Here is a 24,329-nt window from a genome sequence, read left to right as displayed (position 1 = left end):
ATTGCTTTATCTGGAATATTAAACAGTATGGCATTAAGTTTACATATCGTCATTAAGACAATAACGCAGCAAAAAGTTTTTTAAAGGCAGACTATGTTATTTCTGACCAGTAACACTCATAAGGGAATAAATACACGAATAAAACATGAATAATACATTTAATAATAAGATAAGATAAGATAAGATAAGATAAGATAATCCTTTATTGTCTCCCATGGGAGAAATTTGTCTTGGGACAGGGGGTAACATGTTTTATCAAAAAACAGGACAACACAACACAAAGCAGCACATAAACAAACACCATAAAACAAAGTAAATATGAGACCAGTATGACCACGAGTGATGCACCAACAGGACCCTTAAATTATCCTTAACAGGCAAACCCTTGCATTCTTCTGTTCTATTAATTATTGCACATTCCCTAAGCCTATGTGCAGTTTTAGTTATAATTATTGCACATTCCCTTAGCCTATCACACATAAGCCTATGTGCAGTTTTGATTGCACAATCCCTAAGCCTTTTATAATTATTTTTTAACTGCACTATCTGAGTTTAGCAGTTTAACAGCTAGTGGCACAAAAGAATGTTTGAATCTGTTCAGTTTACAGTTTGGGACCCTGAACCTTCTGCCTGACGGCATCAACTCAAACTGACTGTGAAGAACATGGGTTGGGTCATTGATCACCTTCCTGCTGATCTTCCTAACAGTCTCCTCAAAAATTTGCTGAAGTGAGCTTGGGGCCACACCCATTATTTTACCTGCTCTTTTAGTCAAGGTAAAAATCTGTGCTTTAAGTTTGACTGAGAGGTTACCAAACCATGTTGACATGCCATAGCGTAAGATAGATTCTATGCATGCTTTATAAAACAACAGCATTACATTGGTGTCAACTCCATGTAACCTAAGCCGTCTTAAAAAATAGAGACGCTGGCTGATTCTTGAGCAGACAGACTGTACCTGCTGGCTCCATTGGAGCTGAGAATCAAATAACACACCCAAGTACTTATAACATGTCACCTGCTCTATGTCCCTCCCCCTGATATTAACGGGGCTGTGGTCCCCGACAGATTTGGGATCAAAAATGATCTCCTTTGTCTTTTCCACATTTAAGACAAGGTTATACATAAAAATGTAAGCAAAATGTTTTTAAAGGAAGGGGGATGTAGGCCTATAGTAAAAAGATATGAATGAGAATGGTAAAAAAAAAAATGATGCAATGGAAACAAGCTGATTAGATAAGAAGCTGATACACTTTGTGGGCAGCTAGAGAAGCAAACATTAATATTACCACCCACGTTTTAGCCTAAAGCATTTTATATGGAAAAGCAAAACAGGTGTACATAAGAGCACATCATTTTACCAGGTTTATATATTCTCAAACAGTCTGCAACATCATACATCTGTCTGATAAAATACAAATAAGACTATGCTTGTTATGTCTATAGATCATTTTATAGATACATTACATTATCACAGTGTGTTTGTTATTTGCACAATCAAGGGCAAACACAGCGATAGCCCATTGTAAAATTAATGAAAAAGTGGAAATTGAAAAGATGATGCAAATGCTGTATAGTAGCCTATACATTTTGAAATAAGACTTGTGATGATCAAACTTGGAGATAACTCAAATTATCCAAGCCGAAATATGCTATTTTCTGATCTATCTTGGGATGTTTCCTCATCACAAACATACCTGAATTGTGTTCATTTTCATTCACACATGTTTAACACACAAACCCTGCATATATAGGTTGAGTTCTTCTCTCAACCAGAAAACACATTTAGGTAACACAGGAAGGGCTCTTCTGTATTTTTAAACTCAGTACACCTTCAATGTGAATAATTTAAGTTTCAGAATTGCCAATCTCGACTACGCCAAAGGTAAAATGTTGATGTTAACTTGAGAACTACCTCTATGTGACATCACAAGGTGGAACAGAACATTTTGAGCTTTGGAGATGTAATCAGACTAATAATAATAAACTGTTACTCAAACACGTGCAACTGAAACAAACAACACAACTCCAGGTATGTTATTGATGAGTTAACAATATAACACGACTTAAAGCTTACACAAGTAAATTTTGCATAATGTAGGACTTTAAAGTATAAGGGGCCAGCCATGAGTTTTAATAAATACAGAGAAGCCAGTCACTCGTAACATGTTATGTCATAGATCTTGATGATGGTCTATCCGCCTCTTGGGAACAAAGAGTTAAAGGTCACAGACTAACAGGGTGGACTGTGTGTCTTGTGTCACAGAGAGCTGGGGTATTTTGGTATGTGCACGCTTCTGTCTGACCACTGCCCGTGATCTGTGCCAATGGTGCCATCAAAAGACACTCAGTTTCAAGGAAAATCTACTTAAAATACATCTATTGCTGTGTAAAAGGGAAGGCTATTAAAAAAAATCAGTATTTTTCATTCCAAATAATGGTTTAAATAGGCATTTGCTGTAAATAACTTTTAGTGGACATTTTACACTTTTTTGCACATTTTAAATCACCAAAAAGGCACATCAAAGTGATAAGATACTCTAGGTTTCACTTTGTTGTGTCAGTACAAAGTATTGAGGCTATGGGGTTTGCTTTAGACTTTTTCAAAGAACTATAGCATAGCAGTAATGTCAGAGTTGAGAGTTTGTTTTAATAAAAAATGCCACGATAGCGCTAACATAATTTCTTGTCTGTTTCCCATTTAGATTAATGGGTCTTTGAGTGCCAGAGGTGCATGGCATCAATTGGAAGTACTGTTCCTTTTTTCCAAGTTTCGGACTAGGACTGAAATAGCTGCCGTGTGATAAGACTCCAATTACACCGAGAATGGCTTCAATGACAACGACTGAGTGCAGTAAGTAAAGCAAATCACTGCAGGTTTTTTCTTTAGTTTGGTTGACACTGTTAACCATAAAAATGTGTACAAATTAGATATGCACCAACTTGAAATTTGGATTTAAAGGCCCTATATTATGCAAAATTTACTCTTGTAAATTCAGTCACGTTTGACTAACCCTTTGCTATTAGTCTATCTATATCTCCAGAGCTCAAAAAGCTCTTTTGATGATGTGATGTCATGTAGTGGTAGTGTGTGGAAATAAGTAGGTGGGAGACTCAGAAAAAAATAAAAATAATTCAATAGTTCAACTTAAGCAAACATAAAGAGACATTAACAAAGCTAAGGAAAACCCACCAAACTCCTCAACAGGGAAAGCTAAACTGCTTTTATGGTAAATACCAACTTTCTTTACAGGTCAGATGTAGGTAACTTGACTATTAACTCTAAAGCCACCTTTGAATGTTTGTCTGATGTAACTGAAATGTATAACTAAAATGAATAGGCTACAACAACTCTTGTATGTGTGGTGTTTAACTTAAAGGTAGACTATAACTAAACTAAGACTAAATAAAACAAACCCAGGATAGTTGTATTTACCTGTTTAGTTGGCTATGGAGAAATGAGAAACTAACAAATATATGAACTGAAATTAAAGTGCGTATAAGGGACAAAGCTCCACTTTGTCACAGATATTTTTACTGTAAAGTTATCCACTACCTTTTACCTTTAGTTCAGGAGATATTTGCACTTCCAGGGCTGAAATTATCCAACGGATTTCAATGAAGGTGTATGGAGCTTAAAACACAGTGGAGCACTTCCTGTATAACCAAGTGACATCACAAAGTGAAACAGTGTTTTTTGTTTGCGAGAAGAACTCAGCCTAAATATTTTGTGTGTAAAGGTTTGTGTAGATGAAACAAAACACATCTCAAGGTATGTTTCTGATGAGGAAACATCACTTAGATCAGATAATCACGTAATATAGGCCCTATAATGTACTATCCGTGGGTTTACCTGACACTCTGCCCCAAGACAATGAATCTAAATGTACATTTATTGTAATAAATGTTGGATCATCAGTCAGTCAGGCAACATGGTTTTTAAAGGACTAGATGAGCAGGGCAGGGTGTACAGGAGAGACACACAAAGGTGGACATTGCAGATTATAGGCACATTACACTTGCACATGCAGTAATTGCTGTAACATGGCATTATGGCATTCATCCTTAGCTACTGGCAGATGAAACAGATGACTTGTACTTGCTTCTCTCCACTCCCCCACAGCCCTGCTATAATTCATGAAAAGACTCTTTCACAGTGTGGTGGTGTATGCCGTATATATGAGCCTCATCAGTTATATAGTGCATCTGAGTTGTTTTTATTGTGTTTTCTTGGCTGTCTATTGTCTAATGCCACTGACAATGTAGACGAAAATGTTTATTGTTTCTGAAGTATGTTATGTTGAGTCCTCATCAGAAACACACCTGGAGTTGTGTTTTGTTTCATTCATGTATGTTTAACACGCAAAGGTTGAGTTCTTCTCACTTACAGAAAACACTGTTCTACCTTGTGATGTTTTGGGAGTACAGGAAGTGCTCCACTGTGTTTTTAAACTCCACACACCTTCACTAGAATTATTTGGATACTTCAGCCTTGGAATTGTCACTTTCTGCTAAACAGAAAGTAAAAAGGTATCTATTCACTACTACTAGTACTAATGCTGCTACTACTTCTCTCTGTGTGAATGAATCAAAATATAACTCTGGGTATGTTTTCGAGGAGGTTTGATATTGACTTAATGACTTAAAATGTAATGATCCACAAGGGAAATTACTTGGACACAGTTACTCACACGTCACATATTACAATAACACAGAGTAAAAAAAAAAAATATATATATATATATATATATATAATATATATGGGCATTGAACTAAATAAACAAGTACCTATAAAAAAATAGCGAGAAACTGGTATCAATAAGACATAAATTATATAAACGTATGTACAGTAAGAAAAGATAAATATCATAATATACAGTTATATACAAGAGGTCTTAAGGAAACATTGCAAAGATGCTATGATGATTGACGGAAACACAGGCTTATCTGTTACATAAAGGTGAGTTGTTGTACAGTTGTATGGAGTATGGTATGAATATAGTCCTGTAATTATTATTCAGTTATTCAGTTAATGCTCTTTTGTTTGGCCTGAAATAAGTACCATATCTCAATCTAAAAGATAATTATATTTCTGTATAATTTGCTATCTTTCACTGATGTGCTTTATTTTATTCCTAGTTAAACTTTAAGTGGTATCCATGTCAGGGGGCAGTGGAGTATGTTCCTGTTGCATTACAAATTGAGTCCATTTTTATTTGGCTTTTTATAAGAACATTTTAATTTCAGTTGATTTGTGAAGCTACAAGCTATTAATATTACTGACATCTCATCTACACACACTGTTGACTATGCTAATTGTTGGGGTGCCAGTGCATTGTACTACAAAATGATAGTCTATCAAATACATGCTGCATTTGTAGAAAATGTTCAGAAAACCCATAACTTCTTTTTAGATGACAAGCAAAAAACCCAGCTATATTCTGTTGGCAGAATATGAACCAGCTGGGACTCACAATGTAATATCCCAGCAAGACAAAACGTGTCCTGGAAATCCTCCCATTGCTCTGAACATATAGGGGCTTTGTATGTTGTTGTGCCTATTTCTGCTATGGGCGGCATTTCAGGATGCTGTTTCTATAATCTGAGAACCGAGGAAAACAGAGGTTGAGCCAGTATGTTTGAGAATACTTTGTGATAAAAGTGTGAAGGATGGGAAAGTCAGTCACACTCACAAAAACATAGTGGGAAACTTTTCCAAAACGCCTTTTACAATACGTTCTGGCCAGAAAATAGCAAATACATTATTAATCTTTATAGGTTGGAGAAAGATGATGTATTTCTCTGTATTTCATCATGTTATGTCAGACGAAGCAATCAATCTTATAAAAATAGTTTTCACAAAAATACAATTTGCTTTTGTTTTACTAATGACAAAACACACAATGTACTACAATTAAACAAATATTTAAAATTAACCGTGATGCACCAATACGAGTCTGGTATCGAAATATTTGCAGGATTGGGTGTTGGTTCTATATTGGTTAAGTCCCTATCCTGGTTGGACCTTTAATTGAATGGAATAAAACTATTATTATTACAGGCTGATTTTAACATAGAACTTCTAATAAAGTTTGAACTGTTATTCATGTTCAGTACTGATGTGATGGATATAAAAGTTACATAACACAACTGGATATCTTGTGTAATAAGTTCTATCTTTTAAGAAAATGAGTGCCATTTTTCTTCCCTACACTGGTACTGGTCAACACTGGAGATCAGCAAATACATAAATATCACTATCAGAACTAATAAAGCTGGACTGGTAGCCCCTAAATAATAAATATAATAAATACTGGATAATATTTGTGCTTTTTCAGATGGAAGGGCATTGTTTTGTATTATAGCAGCTATGTACCTCTCTTAATATAAACTGACTGTATTACTCATGTAAAATAAATCTAGTTACATCCAATATTTAATAATATACACACAGTACATGCAGAGTTCACTGAAAAGCACTTGTGGTCCTGCTTTCAAAAAGTAAAGGACTATGGCTGGAGAATTGTTGACAGGTTGTCAGTCAGAAAGGGACAATGAAGCGCTTCTTATTCTGAAATCCTGGGCCTGCATTATAAACAAGAGAACATTAACAAAATCAATCTTTTTTTTAATTTTTATTTTGTTTGTATATACACATATATATGCATTATTCTCAACTGAAAATTATGATTTGGTGAAACTTATTTTATTCATTCCAATGATCTATTCCCTTCTAGTAAAAGTAAACAATATGGAATGAGCAATTGCTGCAACGTCCGCTGCCTACGCACATAAATGTCAATCTTATTGGCACGAATAAATATATTTGTTCTTGTTTTGTGCACAGCCAGCTTGGATCCTGTGCCATGGGCCTGTGAGTGAAGACCTCCTTGTACACCTGCCAGCTCCACGCCTGTCTTCTCCTCACATCATGCTGCTCATTACTACAGCCGCTTCATCATTTTTTTGTCTTCCATTTTTCAACCAAAGGAAGGAAAATAATAAAGCTGCAATTTGTCACATAGGTCCTAACTCCCACATAAAGGACTGTAGATGCCAACATGGTGTTTGCTCACTTGCCAGACATTTCCCTGGGGCATTTTTCATTACCCAAGCTTGTTTTTCAAATAGAGCTTTTACTACAGCTTTACCAGGCATTCGAGGCTCAAGCCGGCCCACGTACAGACCCGACCCTGTCTGATGAGGCACACTAATGAGTTCAATGCTCATTAAAGTTGCTTTGCAGACAGATGCCAGGGCTATTTCTGTTACGGGAGGGATTGATTTTTAATTGCTGGGGACTCAAGGCTGTTGTACAGTCAATATAGGGCATGTATGAAAGCCCAGAGCTGCTATTTCTGCTTATATAATGGAGTGGAAATGATTGTAGAGCCCAAAGCCCTTCGGAAATAGCACAATAGAAAATAAAGTGTCAATATACCAATGGAAGCATGTCAGCATATGATTTTTTTTATCTTATTCAGAGGCAATTCCATCCACTCAGGTCTACAGTGCAAACAAGCTGTTAAACAGGGCAGTGGTTGGAGGACTACAAGGTAGAGAGAGGGGAACGAGGAGTGGAGTCTGGACCAAGGAGAAACCTCCACAAACTCCGCCGTTACAGGTATGTGTCTCTCACAGCGTCATGTGATATATCATGTGATATTTGCTTGGAAAAGTCAGACTCAAATACAAAGAGATTCTGGATATCCAAACAAATGTCATATCACACGCATCTTGAAATACAGTGAAAGAATTAGAATGGAATGGCAGCACACATCCGTGTTTTAATTTAGACAACAAAGAAAAAAGAAAAGTTGATTTAATAGTCCATGCCTGGAATAAAGAACACACTTCTCCTCTGTATGTGGGTGACTGACAGGACAGTCACGGACATGCATGGCCTGTTCACAGGAGGACTGAAAAACAGCAGATTTCTGCAGAATCGATGAGTGAAGCGCTAAACTCTGTTAATCTGAACATTTTTGACTTTGTTATAAATGGATTCTAAATAGATTCTGAACTTGCCAGGCAAATTCTCCTGTGCAATAGTAATAGTGGCTGCAGTATTAACAGGGTGTAGTTCTGCAGCAGTACTAAAAGATTAGCACAGATAAAAAAATGATTCAAAAGGGTAAGTATAAACCTATGACAAGTTTGAGCATACACTAACCAGCTCACTATATAAAGACTTTAATCAATTCACATTTTTGTCAAATACTATCCAGCCATTCAGTGTGACCATTTCAATTTCACATCACATCAAAACATATGGAACCTCCACAAATCCAGTATAATGTCAAGGGGCTGTCAGAAAGAGGCTATTTATGGGCACACATTTCCACCTCAAAATGCCTGGGTAGAGAGGTGGCAGAGACACGAGATTACACATACAGTCAGGAGTGAACAGCCATCTGGAAACTGCTACAAGTGGCTAATTAATGCTGCAAAAATATACACACCTCACCAGCCATGTCAAAACTGCACCATCCACAAACCTCTCCAGAGGCTGTGATAAACAAAAGAATCCTACTATTTAACATATTTTTTATTTCAGTCATTTTCTATATTGTCAATACACAAGAGTCTAATTGATTTAAAGATGCACTGTGTAACTTTTCTGGTTGAGTGTCCATCATCTGCTTGTCTCCATGGAGATGCTGTTGATTTGTTTGGCATTAAAAGTATTAAGGTTTTTATTGACTTAAAAACTTGTATTACTGTGAGTGAGTAAGCCCCTCCACAGAACTGACATAACTTGGCCCTATGGCTTCACCTGCTGTCTCCGCAGAGATAAATAATTATAATGCCACACTGTGGAACATTCTGGTGAAGCCGGTGACTAATCCTCCACCAGAAAAGTTACACAGTGCACCTTTAAGTCATAATATTAATAATACATTTTATTTAAAGTTGCCTTTCTGGGCATTCAAGGACACCATACAAGCAACAATTAAGACACACACAGACTTTAATTAAAAACAATCAAACAATACAGGGCAGATTGTAAAACATCAGTGCACTAATGGGGGGAGGCTAATTTAAATAAATGAGTTTTGGGTCTGGATTTGAATGCTGGGAGTGAAAGATTACGAAGGTTGGGTGGGAATAAATTCCAGAGCTGAGGAGCAGAGTGATGAGGTCAAGCAGAGGGGACAAAGAGACAAGGAGGACTGGAGAGAGCTGGAGTCTGTGGTGATATGGATGAGATCACAGAGAGATCGGTGGGGCCCAGATTATGAATAGATTTAAATATGTGTAATAGAATCTCAAACTGAATTCGGGCCTGAACCAGAAGCCAGTGGAGCAGATGAAGAGTGTTTTGGTTATAATTTGAGTGGCTGAGTTCTGTAGGAGCAGTAATTTGTGGGGTAATTTGTGAGGGAGTTCATGGAGAAAGGAGTTGAGATAATCAAGTTTATAGAGGTGACCAGGCTACTGATGAGGATGGCTGCAGGGGAGTGGAGGAGACTTTATCATATTTTTATATGAGATTGATATAAAAGTGTACTGCCCAAAATGATGCCAAGGCTCAAGCAATTGATGCAGGAATATATTTTCAACATATACTATAGTTCTCTTATTTTATTTTTTCTTATATACAATAATTATGCCTTATTCAGTCCTTTGCTTTGAATTACATTTATTATTACCATGTACTCTTTGTCATTATATTTATTGTGATGTGTGAGCTACTGTGTCCAAATTTTCCCTTGTGGATCAATAAAGTTTGAGAAAGTTAAAGAAACTGTCTGTGGAAATGGAGATCTTGGGAATTTTGTTGACGACTTGGCACCTTTTAACAGGACTTCAGTCTTATTGCTATTGGGGTCACTGATTCAGTCTACTATTAAATACATATGGTATAGTGGGATAATGAATTAAAACACATACCTGCCCTGAAATTCAGTAGTAGTTGTTCTCTGATGGCAATGGACAATAGTTCCCAAGAACACAGTTTAAAAATATAGCTCTGAGTCAGCATATGGCACAGTCCAAGGTACCAAATTGTGCACTTTGTTTTGTAAAGAGATGGTTCAGCATATTGTGTTTAATCATAGCAAGGAAACCACATTTGGCCTATGCATTCACTGACAAGTACTGCGATCATTAGAGTAATAGCTTTTAGCCATAGAAGTGAAATAGTTCTCATCAAACAAACTGTGTAAGCAGTTTGGTGACAAGGGTAGCATTTTTCCCAGTCATTTTTCTGTGTCACAGCAGCAGTACATTTTACACGAAAATAAATAAAGGGGAGTTGATTATATTTCTGCAAATCTATTCCTCATGCATTATTTATAGTACTATCTTTTCAAGATAGTAACATGTCTTACTTAACAGTGGCTCTATGTAATTTGACTAAGACAAAAGCAGTGGGCTTGATGAAAACTGTCAGAAACACATGGTCCATAGCAACAGGGGAATCACATCAGTGACTACAGGTAGTTCATTCATTTACACTCTGCATATCTTATATGAAAGTGCTTCATATAATGCATTATTTATGGGAAAAAAAAAAAAAATAATTAAATGAAACTCAAATATTCAGTCTTCAATCAAATTGCTTGAAAATGTGCTACTAAAATATTCAGTCTTTTCCAATTACAACCCAAGCTCAATTCTCAATATCAAAAACATTACCAGTGGGAATTTCATCCACTCAATTAAAATGTGTGCTTGTACAATGGCTTACTCTCTTGAGTAAGTTATATAAGCTCTTATTAGCTGCCTGTTCAGGGGGCTTCATTTAGCCACACATGACACTTGGTTTAACGCTGCCCTCGAGACATAATAGCAGGAAATGGATACTTCTATTTGATCTCAAAGGGCGGTCTCATTATGAAGCTCCTGCAATGAGGACCCATGATGATTTAATTGCACATTTTACAAAGTGCATTTATTTTTATCTATTTGTTTGAATGTTTTTTATTGAATTTTAACATTTTACTTCTTGTTAAAGTAGCAGTAGGCCCAGCTGATTTTTCTACAAGTAGGCCTAGTTGAGCATTTTTTGGCCTAGTACAGTACATATGTTGTAAAAACAGCTCTTTGGTTAGAAATGAGACTGTTGTATGATGTTTGAAATTCATAATTTTATCTCCTAGAACCAGGAAGTGCACTATTACAGTGTGTATATTAGCATTACCATGATGGCAAAATACTGCTCTGGTCTGTCAGTGCAAACTGTTGTACTATGTACTAGCTCTGCTTTTCACATTTTTAAGAAAATCAGATACAGCACTTTTAAAAGAAGAGTACATGCATTAAAATGTGTCTTGCCTCATTAAAAAGTTTCATGAGGACACATCTTGTATAGGCTGGAAAGTTGAGTTTTGGATGGTTTAAATTGGCCCATGTTAGTATGGCAATGGCAAGTATTTTTTAATGATCATAACTCTGTCCATCCACCAATATCTTGCTGGGAAGTATTTCATTAAAAGTCTAGATTGTGACAAGCATCAGTCTTACTTCAGCGGTCTGTGTGTCTGATTCCTCTAAATCAGCTTGTGGACAGACCAGTGTTCCCGTCACTGCTCCTCATGAGCCCTGAGAGCCACACCTGACATATCCGCCCTGTTTTTGTTAGCGCTCTGCAGTTTTCACACATCCAAAGTGCTAATATCACAGCCAAACACTGCACTTTTTTCAGCCGGGGTTATTCTGGGCAATGGAAAATGACAAGTGGCATTTCCTTGTACCATCAGGGGTTATGAGTAAGAGGACCTCCAAAATGTGTCACTACAGACATTTAAAGTCATAACCCAAAAATAAGTTTTACTAATAACATTAGTAAAACAGTAGTAGTTTTAGTTTATTACACTACCCTCTTTTACCCTTGGACTTGAGACTGAATCATAGAAAACAATGAGTTATGAACACAAAACACATATTTGGCTTTTATAGTATCAAAGTTTTCAAAGACAGGATTTTAATAAAGTGACATTGAGTTATTTCTAATTGTCAGTGATATATCTTTGGTCTTTCCAATCAAGAATAACACAGCCAATCTTCAATAAAGGCATGAGGATTGGAGCTGAGTTCAGAATGGAAGACTGTAGTTTTATGATAAATGCAATTATTTGCTGTCATAGCTGTTATTTTGTTTTAGAAGATTTCTTTAATTAAGGTTATGGTAGTACCTTCTTAGTACCTTTATATTAAGCTTATGGGTGTCACATTTCTCCAAATCACTGCTATTTTTACACCTGAGCTTTGCCAGTACATTAGGCATTACTTGCTGTTGCATGACAAGACTGTCATGAAACTCAAATATTCAGTCTTCAATCAAATTGCTTGACTGTTCTTTTTCTATGTCAACAGGAAAAAGAACAGATCACACAAGTAAGTCAGAAAAAAACGCAAAACAGTTTCACTTATCATAGGAAACTTCCTGCCAGTGGGGATTTTGTGGGTTTTTCTTTGTCATTGAAAAGCTGATAGCGGTGGACCACACAGGATGCTCTACAGAAAAAAATACTTTCCTTATCGCTATGCCAAAAATGTGTTAAATTAATAAAAGGACTAGAGTGACCTTTTTGTTAAATGGTTGCCCTGATGATAAGGACACACTCAAAAGCACTGAAATGCATTATGTAGGAGGAGCTGGTGCGAGTTTAGTACATGGAAAGAAGCTGAAAATAGCTTTTGTACAATGCAGGTGTGTGGGGTTCACTGCCTGCCTCTGCTCCTGTCTCTGTGCAGGTGATTGTTAGTCACACATTAGGGTCACTGTGATTAATGGATGCTTTTTTAAGGTACCTTGTTTGTCTTTTACTACACTTAGTTTGGTACACGTGGGTGCTGATGTCATAGGTTTTAAATATCAGTGTCTTCATTCTTGAATTGGGGAAAGTTTTACATTTACACGGAGGCAGATATTCTTAGTGAAGTGTGAAAAGTCTGTTAAACCAAAGGGCTTTAAGCGATGCCGTATTAGCAAGGGCAGTAACTGGCCAAGGACAAAATGTTAAATGCTTAATGGGTTTATCTCTGCTTTTTTAATACCATCAAAATTACAAGGGTTCTACTAAATAATCATGTTGGACTATTCTCAAATATTTAGCCTTCATATATGGAGTTCATGATTAAATGTACTGTTTCTACTTGCGATGTTGATTTGTTGATTTGCAAGTACACAAAAAAGTACGAGCTTTAAAAGTTGTTGTATGTTTACATTTGGTGTATTAGTTCTCAAGCGTCTCTCTCTGAGTTGCCAGATCTTACAGCTGTGACCAGTTAGTGCTACATTTTGATGGCCATTTAAACCATTTATATAGTTTCTTCAACACAACTTGAAACCTTAAGCTGTAATGCCTTTACCACTGCAGAAGCACACTGTTAGAAAGGCTCCGGGCAGCCGGTAGATTCAAGCAGCAGCAGCAGCAGCAGAAAGAACAGCTCTGCTTTTCCACACAAGGACAATGATGACAACCTCTAATTATCCCGCATAGAACTGTACAGTACAACACTGTGGGTTGTGATTCGTCTCAGCTACACTTACGTGTGCTTGTTTAATTTCCCTGAGGTAACAGACACTTCAAAAGCGAAATGATCATTGGATATTATGATTCAACTTATAAGCATTTGACAAACCAATATATTTAATGTCCTGGAGCATGGCACACCAATATATTTAATGACCGGGAGGCTGACACCCACAGCAAACTAACTTACATTTTATTTTGGCTGTATGTTAAATTACAGAGATGGGTAACACATAACTAAACTTTTAATAGCCTTATCCAAACATGAACAATGACTTAATTCAGAATGAACACACTGTTTATTAAAGACGGGTATTATGCAAAATCTGTCATGTTCCCTCATCAAAAACATGCCTAAAGAGGTTTTAGATGCCATCCATGTATTTTTGAGACATATTGCTATCTCTTCTGGACCCAAACACCAATTCTCCATAGATATACAAAGGCAGGATTCAGGTACTGTACACAATAACTTGACAAATCTGATGTGTAGTAGCTTCATTAGCATTAGGATGTAATGTGTTGTGATAGATCTATGAAAGGGGAGTGAGTCAGAAGGGCAAAAACTAAAGTAAAGCATGTTTGTTTTCAACTAATATAGCATTTTCAAAACAGTAACAGGTAACATGGTGATCTAAATAATAGAAGTTATTACCCTACAGAAGTAAAACAATACCCATAATTAATACCCACACCCACTCTTAACCCCTTCATGTTCATTAAGAATTAGGTCTTTCTTCACACTCTATTTTGGCTAATTATGGTACAGTTATTATGAAGGGTTACACAAATATGCAACTTCAACATGCCGGTATTCATAATGACACATGTGGCAGTGATTTGTACAAAACTAAATAATAATGATTTTACACACTAGGCATTGCACTCTCTAATCCAAAGTTTATTACATGGAAAGAACTGGATGTAATTAAGTATAGGCATTTTCCTAACTCTGGCTTATAGTAACACCCGCTAATACCTTTAAAATATGCTAACCATGCTACCATACAAGAATTTATAAACAGGTGCTTATCCAAAGAATTTTAACAAACAGTGTGTTGGGTTGAGTTTTAGAGTTTTAGCCACATATGTACATTTTAAGGCACCACAGAGTGAAGTGAGATTTAGAGCCAAGCTTTCAGCAGTAATGAGCAGTTCACTGGTCCACCAGCAACAAAAGAACAAGACTCATGAATCCAGTGCAGATGGCAGGCGGGATAATGATACTGTCCAGCATGAAGGAGGCCAGAGAATAACAAACATCCAAATAACTAACTACTGTCATTTAGGACCAAGAACAAAAATGGTGTGAGGGAGAGAAACAAACAGGGTCCTCATAGGCTTAAAGTGGGTTCATTAATCAACATCGTCACCATTCATGTATTATTAGTAGTCTCAATGTAACTATGGAGGACTGGGAATCAAAAAAGGGAAAAACATGAGCTCTATTATTCTATTTTACATTAATAATTATTATTAATTATTGTTAACAATGTCCAAATAAACTGTAGTCTTATTTATGCCTTTTTGATTCTCAGCTATTTAATTTATTTTTTCATTTATTTATTTACTTATTGGCTTCCACTGCCTGTGATCCAAAAACAATAGCTCTAAGGCTCTGATCCAGTCATCTGACTCTCAAAAATTTTCTCGTCAAAATTCATTCAAATCTATGTTCTCATTTTTTTATTTTTTATTTTTTTTAACCGTTAATACAACCACATTGATAGCGACTGTAACTATAATGTTCAAATGTCCACTTCAGCACTGTGAAACACACCATGACCAATCCAGGGTCAAAGGTCAAACTCTGGGTTACCTCATCCACTACATTTATTTACCTTTTTGTCACATTGTCGTTCAGCTCTCACTTAAGTTGAGTGAGCAGTGAGGTTCTACTACTACCACAAATCACCATGAGTCAAGACAGAAAATGATGACTTCCCCTAATATGGCTCTCTCCACTGCCACCAAATAGCCACAGAGGACTGGAAATAGATTTGGAAGCAGCTCCACATCAATCATCATTCACACTGGAGTCAATAAGTGCTAAAAATACAACCTGTTACAGTTAGGAAATGTCAGCAGGTAAATGACTTCACTCCAAGAACCCTAGTTGCCTTCTGGCTTGGGCCTTATTTAAAGGTGCTCTCCCAGATTTTTACTGTCTTCAAAATGTGAAAAACAGAACTAGTTAGTTTATTTATTTAAATTTTAAATGGATTGCAGTGATGTAAAATTATTCCTCTTACCATAAAATTCAGAGCATGCTAGTTATTAACCTAAAAAATGACTTTCCGATACCAGAGCAGAGTTTTGCCGTTATAGTAAAGCTAACAGCAACTATCATGCTAACCGCATACTTCCAGATTCTTGGACATTAAAACACTTTATAGTGCAGTCATGCAGCATTACACTGTTGGCTTATTTGGATCTTAACAGCTGCTTATACAATATATCTGTACCGGGGCTAGAAAAATCTGATCAAGTACATGAAAAAGGCAGGAACAGTCCCTTTAATGTTGTAAATTGTATGCATCCATGGGAAGGACGTTTTTTATAGTTGTTTTGCAGTCCAAAAAACTGTAAATTCTGTCTGTCAGTTCCATCAGCTGGGCCAGGAAAATTTATTTTTTATTTTGTGGTATTGTCATCTCATTATTGTATAGAGTGAAACAATGCTTAAACCAGTTATAGAAAATATGTGTACTTTATCCAGTACTGTATGGGAAATAATTTGTCATTTCAAAACAATATATAGCAGAGGTGTTCAAATACTTTTCACTGAGGACCACATAGAGAGACACATTTGTATTGGAGTGGACTTTCAGATAGATGCATTGTACAAAAGTTTGACAGCCACAACACCTCTAAAAAATTGTTATAAGTCTACATTACAATGAAATAAGAAGTTATTGAGTTTGCAGTGATAGAGATACTTGAATTTGAAGTAAAAAGTACTAGCGACGATCTGGCCCTCATTGGACTTACAAAAATGTAATGGCTTTGCCTGGAATATTCCACGGTATGATATCTATGTAGATTTATGTTTCAATTATTATATAAAAATACTTGGTTTGAAGGTGTCACCTACTCTTTTATTTTCACATTCCAGGACAGAAAGATTTGACCCTCCATCTAAAAAAAATATTAGTGCCCCTTTAAACAAAAATTACTTTTATGCCTGAAAGTTAATAATTTACTGTATTCTTATAATAACATCTGAGGCAAATTCCACAGCTTGTGTCTGCAGTCAGTGACTCATGTACTCTCCCTCTTCCTTTTACGGTGTATAGCCTGTATTTTATGTATTTGATGTGACTGGATAGGGTCTGGCATCTGGCTGCCAGGTCTGTTAAATATTTAATCAGCTCAAAGTATAGTATTTCTTTCACATGCATTTGTGTGTTCTCTGGAGCTCCATGACTCACAGCCATCTATTATTACATCACCAATGGCAAAAATAACCAATATTGAAACACCATTGGGGTAAAGCCCAATTAGGAAACGTTCAACAACAACGCTAAAGATTAGAAAAAAAAAAAAAGAATGGAGTCAACAAAAATACCTGATCACAGTGTTTTATTTAGGATCATTTCTTTTAGTGCAGATGGTGCTCTGTTCCTGTGCTGTTACTGCTCCATGTCTCTTATTACAAAAGGTGCATGTTTTTTTTTTTATCCTATTAAGCAAAGTGGCATTCTCTTTTAAGTCATTATGGTGAGTGAAATATTGATTACAAGTGTTGAATCAATCATAAAAACCTTAGCTTATTCTTTCTTATTCTGCTTTCCATAATAAAGGTGATTATAGTTAGTAGCTACAGTTTTTTCATTCACAACATAACAATGTTGCATAGTCAGATTAGGTAACATTGTCAATACTAATTATTGATTTCTCTAAAAGAATGTTAGGATAATTGTGTTCTTTTTGTCCAGATGCTAGCTCATTATCTTGACATGCAGGTTCATATAAAACAACAAGCAACATAACTATCACTACCATACAACAGTTATAATTCTCTAAATAACACTATTATCTTTGTTGCTGTGTTTTTGTTAAAGGTGCTCTATGTAATATTTTCATAGGGGTCTGTCACCATGGAGATGTCACTTTGCCTGATATGTTCACACATCTATCTTACATTTATTCAAATACAAATGTTATCAGTTTGTGCAATTAGCCATTAATCTGCTAAACTCAAAGATAAAAAAATAAAAATAAATTATAGTCAAGTGACAATGCAATCAAAACTGCACACAGGTTTAGAGAATATGCAATTACTAATAGAACAGAAGACGTCTGCTTGCCTGCACAGAATGACTTAAAGGTCTCTGTTGGTGTATTACTCATGGCTATACTTGGTCTCTTATTTATTTATGTTCAATAGTGGATGTTGTTTGTTTGAACTTATGTTTCTGTGTTGTCTTTTCTTTGTGTTAAAGCATGTGACCCCCTGTCTCAAGACAAATTTCTCCCATGGGAGACGGTAAAGGATTATCATATCTTTATTGCTCAAAATACATCAATAAACATGCATCCTTATTGTGAGCGGGGCCACTTCTCCACAGATTTGACCTGTAACTTTGCCTGGCATCAACAACTTTTCATAGAGATATATGTTTAAAGGTTCTATATTACACAAAAATTACTCTTGTGAACTTTAAGTCATGTTCAATTGCAAGTTGCAATGTTGTTACCTCTTTAAAACCAAACCATGCCACATATTTTCATTAACACATGTTTGAGTAATCCTTTATGTTGACGTCTCTGTTCCACCGTGTGATGTCATGTAGTGATAGTTTTAAGGTTAAAAGCTACCTTCTACATTTAACTCAGTGGAGATTGGCAATTCCAGAGCTGAAATTATGATTCGAGTGAAGGTGTATGAAGTTACAAAAGGTGGAACAGAGTGTTTTTTTTTTTCTGTTTGAGAGAAGCACTCAGCCTAAATTGCAGGGTTTGAGTGATAAGCATGTGGGAATGAAACAAACCAGAACTCCATGTATGTTTCTGATGACAAAGCAACATATAACATAGATCAGAAAGTAGCTTAATATGAGCCCTTTAATACCCTGCTGTGAAGTATTTCAGACAAAGTAATAAGCAGGTGACAGACCCCCCACTAGAGAAGTTACATACCTGTGATTCAGTTCAAACTTATGAAGGCATTTTGACACCAACTGACCGTGTTGAGGTTCATTGCTTGTGAACTAATTATAAGTTGACTCAGTAATTGCTTTTTCGTCACTCATTCAGCTGGTCCCCACTTTGATGATTGCACCTCATCATGGCTCAGGCTCACGCTGAGACAAGAGGAGGGACTGAATTAGACAAGCTCTGTGTTTTTGTATATGTATCCATCTATGTGTATGAAAATCACCTGAGTCAGACTGTCCAGGGGAAAGAATAAAGGAAGAATAGGGACAAAACAGAATTTCATATAGGTGCACTGTGTTACTTTTCTTGTAGCAGGTACATCCCATGCTTGTCTCTATGAAGATGGTATTGCTTAGCCTGGAATGTTCCACAATATGGTGTTAAACATGTCTATCAAGCATGTATTCCACTGCAGGTGTTTTCATTGCTTACATAAGTTGAAAAACGTATATCCTTTTTGTGGGGGGGAGTCGACTCATATGCCCTGCAACTTGGCCTATTAGTCTCTTCTGCTCGTCTTCACAGAAATAGATACAGTGTGTTTAATGCTATACTGAAGTGTGTAGATTATAGTCAAAGACAAGCAAGTGACATCCCCTGCACTAGAAAAGTTACACAGTGCACTCTTAAGGTTATACTTAGATGAAATAAGTAATTCTTGGACTGATCAATAAATCACTAAACGTCAATGAAAAGTGCTATCTTAACAAGTTAAAATAACAGCAATAAATTCTACACAAGTACTCAGCTATTTTCTGATCCCAATGTCCATTCTCTGAACAATCTCATCCATCATGTACATATTTATCAAAGGAAATTGAACAATGTGAGTCCTGCTGAGTTGGTCTTTGTTAAAACCTTTGGTTGAGGGCTTTAAAAGTACGACTGGCAGTTCTCCAAGAAGTCATGTGATGTTAATCCCAAGTAACAAACACTTTCATATATAGGGCAAGAAGTGTGTCAGATTCTATGATAGTATAAAGTGGAGTTTTACTGAGCCCCATATGTATAGTATTGGGTACCTAAAATAGTTTTTGGGAAATCTACACATTGAAAACATGTCCTTAAAGTTTTTTTTTTTTTTTTTTTTCCCCAATTCAAAATGCTACAAATTGCAGGAAAAATGCCAACCACACAGTGCTGTCATGACCACCTGCTAATTTGTACTTTCTGACATGTAATTTTAAAAGGTCATTCATGCTTAAATAATAAGTGTAAATCGTCAGTGCTTACAACTCCAGTTTGCTAAGGTGCTGATGAGGTGGTGATTGAGCTATACTGTACTTTCCCAGCATCCCTCCCTCTCACCGTTACAAACAGGAAACACCTCAACACACTTGCATGCAACTTCCACATTCATTCATACAAGAGCAGTCAATGTGAGCGGTAGAGCAGAATGTGATATAAGCAATTGTGCCCAATGGGAGAGCAGCCATACCTTCAGGGAGAGATTGCTTGAAGAAAGTCAAAGATCATAGTGCTGGTGCCATCTGGTAATTTTCTGGATATAAAGTGCGGTTTGGCTGGTTTGTCCTCTTCTCTTCTCCCAACTACAAAGTCCTATTTTACACACAAGGAGAGAGAGAGAGTCAGGGGAATTCTGTCAGCTGGTCTAAGCAATCCAACGCTAGTTGTCAAATCCCTCAAGAGAAGATGTAAGAAGGAACCTTCCGTTTGCTCAGGAGTCTCTTCTTGCACTGGTACTATCTCTGACAGCAGAAAGCTCCACACACTCTCTCTTCTCTGCCTCCTTCCCTCTCCGTTGCCTCTGCTCTCTCCTTCTCTCTCTCACTCTCCTCTGATCCCCCGCTCACTCACTCTGGCATGCTTCCTTCCTTACATCCATCGTAGCGCTAAATCCAAACACATGCAAATAAGAAACAGCCACAGCACATGTACAAGCTCCTGATGGATTAAACCACTTTGTTTGTTGGAATTTGGGAAGCGCTGATTGGTCCAAAGGGAAATCTGTTACTATACTTCCACAAATACAACAGAAAATGCAGGACACAGACTATGAATAATGCAAATGGTGTTATTACACGTATGATGAGACTGGGTTGGAGGTCTATACACCATGAAAGGAAGGGCATCTCACCGACGACAAATCTATGTCTCCCTCAATCATCATAGCTGGGTCCATCACAAAAGAAAAGTCATCTAGACAAAAGTCACTCTCAAATGGTTTTCTTTTGTGCTTCAATACTGCACTGAAAGATGCATCCCAGATGAAGCAAACATAGATTTAGTGAAAAATGTCTGAGAATGTTTATTTAGAGGTGCGCTATGAAATGTTTGTGATGGGAAATCTGCCATCTGCTTGTTTCCATGGAGATGTCATTGGTTTGCCTTGAACATTCCACAGCATGGAATTAAACATATTATGGAATAGCATGGAATTAAACATAGCATTGCATTTGTGATGTTTTACTACTCAGAAATACAGTGAAAAATATACATTCTTACTGTCTGCAGACCCTCCTGTCCACAAATCTCACTTGTAATTTGGTGGTGTCACTTGCTTCTCTCCAAGGAAAAGTTACACTGCGAACCTTTAAAATCCTTGCAAATCTTTCATTTTGTAAAAGACAGGAACATATGCTACTCAGCTGAAGCTATCAATATTTTCTTTAATGGCACTTTGGATTTCCCTTGAGACATTGTAGAGATGGCAAAGCATTTCTGATATATTATGCCAAAAATGAAATCCTTCACAGCACCATTGTATTGTAAAACCTCTTTTTTCAATTTCAGAGTTCCACAGATCACATGACCGAGGATATACTGAGTGTGAATAAGCCACAGTAAAACACTAAAGACACAATTGGGCTCCGCTCTCGAGGGGTGTGCTATTTTAAGCTACAGTCACAGTCACACAAAACCAAGTCACTATTATGAGAATCCCTTCCATAGTTACATTTGCTCTCTTTTCAAACACACACTGCCCAACTCCATGTGTTTCTTTTTTTTCCCCCCCATGCTGAGAATATCAATGTTTCAAATGGATAACAACAGAAATAGTTACAGACAGAGACTGAACAATAGCTCTTAGCAGCTATAATAATTTTATGACATGTAGTACAGTCCTTATTGGAACTAAAATGGATCAAAACCAGGAACTAAACCTGAACTAGAGTAAGAATAAACCAAGAATATAACAGGGCCAAAGCAAATCTACATCAGGACTAAACTGGGCTCAAACCAAGACCAAACTAGGAACTGTGAATGCACCTCAAGAACTTATTTGGTTTCTGCATTAAGTCCAAAATTTTTTGGCAGGATTATTGTAGGATTTATTCTGTATTCTGTATTCAAAGACAATTGCTTTTAGCAGCATTATCATTTGAGACATTTTAAATCCCAAAGCTGGATGCTAATACTCATAGATGTAAAATGTGTGATTGCTTCAAAGAAGTTGAAAAAGCACTATATTCAAATGTGACCATTCCCCCCCCCATTTTCCATTAGTCACAAAAATGGTTATAAAACAGATTTTATTTATTTATTTATTTATTTTCAAATTCACCAAATTAGTTGCGTGCTTGTGTTTTGTTTGATGCCCATGGCCCAAGTCTTTTGCCAGGATCACATAAAAAAATTATGTTTATTTTTCAAAGAACTACAAAATATGCTGGGTTTATTTTTACTTGTATAAAGGTGAACTGCATAACTATTCAGGTGGCATCTGTGCTTGTTTTCATAGAAATGTAATTGCTTTACTTTTTATGTTCCACAGTATGGCATTAAACAGTTGATTTATTTCAGGTCTTTGAAAAAAAAATCTTTTTAGTGAGGTTGCCTCTTCACAAACCTGACGGATCAGATCAGGGAGACCTAGTGACCTGGTGATACCACCTGATTGTCTCTATAAGGAGACTTTAAATGCAACAGTGGAACATTCCGTGCAAAGAAACAAACATCCTCATGGAGACAAGCAGGTGACGTACCCTCCACCATAAGCTATTACGCTCTGCACCTTTAATAACACCGACCTAAAACCCCCCTTTCCAAATGGCACCTAATGTATGTCTGGGACTTCACAGGGGCCAATAACGATCTATTACAACCATTTAATTTATCACATGAAAAGCTACATTAACACTGCAGCGGAGATCGGAGCAGCAGCCGGGCCAAAATGAAATGATGGAATCCTGCTGAGCTGTGACACCGCAGAGGCTGGAAAGCAGCTGAACAATGATGATGAAAGCCATATACATGAGAGAGAAGAAGAGATGTCATTTTAAACAGCCACAAAAAACTCATTGTCTGTTTTCTGTGATGCCTGCAGTGGACAGGTTTAACGGTTTTCAGTTTGAGTCAATTTCTCCATACTAATCCATTCGAGTTTATGCAAACAAAAAACACCAACACTGCTAAATCACTATTCCAGCTAATGTTGTGTAGGCCTTTTTGGAAAAATTGGGAAAAAAAAGTAAATAAATAAATAAAACAACAACAACAACTGCAAAGATATGCGGTGTAAAGTAAGCCTTAACATGATCTCTTAATACAGTATATCTTCATGTTTTAACATTGCTTTCTCAGGTCACGGTGACAGATGGAAGCCTTTATCTGGTGAAGAGTAACATCTGTAGATCTGAAATAACACGCCACCACATCGACCTGCCCATTACACGAATGTCACTTTGCCCCAGCTATGCCCTGCGCCAAGTCCAACACGAGCTCCAGCCGCATCATTATAGGAGTTTAAAGTTTTCACTGAACAATTATGAAGTTTTGTCTTTCTGCCCACACAGTATACTTTGAAAATAGTTACTGGTTTAAAATGCTTTGAGTTTATTTGTCACACATACAGACATGCACACACACAGTTTTGTATGTCATGAAATCCATCCAGCAAATATAATCAAACAAATTGCCTGTCCACAGATCTGACCTGTAACTTTTCCTGGCTTGAAGATAGAAACGTTTGAAACATTCCAGACAAAGCAATAATATGTCCATGGAGATGTGACCCTTTACCAGAAAAGTTACACAATCCACCTTTTTGTCCACTAGTCCTCATTAAGACTAGAGTTACAAGTTGTTTTACAGCTCAAAAATACTTATTAAAGGTTTGCCTCTCCACTTATCTGACCTGTAACTTTACCTGGTTTGAAGATAGAAAGGTTTGAAACATTCCAGACAAAGTTATGTTATTGCCGACCCTCTACCAGAAACGTTACAATCCACCTTTTTCTCCACTAGTCCTCATTAAGACAATAAAACTACTCAAATCAAATAAGAAGAAAAATACCAATAAAACCATAAAAATAAATAAAGGACACAGAGGACCACAAAACTAAATGTGGTGTTAAAAGCCAAAGACTAAAAGCGCACTCAAACACGCTGCTATGTAACTTTGTGCCACCTTGTTGTTTTTATGGATATGTCATTGCTTTACAGACAATGGTTTAATTGAAAGTGTTTTTATTGCTATTATAAAACCTGACATTCTCACTGTTACAGAGGTCATCTCTCCACAGACCTGCCCTGACCTTCTATAACCATGATTGGGATAAATATGATTAATGACATACAACTGAACATTTCAGTCAAAGCAATAACATGTTCATGAAGACCAGCAGGTGGCACCTTTAACCTCAGTAAATAAATAAAGAAGGAGACATAAAAAGGATTAGATTAAAGCACATACACACATTAACATTTATTAATTTAGTGTGT

The 24,329-nt window shown here is 36.6% G+C and overlaps 1 protein-coding gene across 1 annotated transcript in view; it reads right to left on the bottom strand.

The window, feature by feature from the left end:
• Positions 1–20,399, bottom strand: part of gramd1bb (GRAM domain containing 1Bb) — a 74,899-nt gene extending 54,500 nt beyond the window's left edge. Inside the window, exons 1-2 of the mRNA XM_055147781.1 lie at positions 20,312–20,399; positions 20,083–20,204 (exon numbers count right to left, since the gene is read on the bottom strand). The gene's annotated coding sequence lies outside the window, so the exon portion shown is untranslated. The remainder of the gene's footprint in view (positions 1–20,082; positions 20,205–20,311) is intronic.
• Between the last annotated feature and the right edge of the window lie 3,930 nt (positions 20,400–24,329).

This window comes from Boleophthalmus pectinirostris, unplaced genomic scaffold, assembly GCF_026225935.1.
Source record: "Boleophthalmus pectinirostris isolate CB_2022bp ecotype Guang Dong unplaced genomic scaffold, ASM2622593v1 HiC_scaffold_9, whole genome shotgun sequence".
Lineage (NCBI taxonomy): Eukaryota > Metazoa > Chordata > Actinopteri > Gobiiformes > Gobiidae > Boleophthalmus > Boleophthalmus pectinirostris.
Note: the sequence above shows the minus strand (reverse complement) of the source record. Positions and strands in the feature narration are given on the sequence as shown.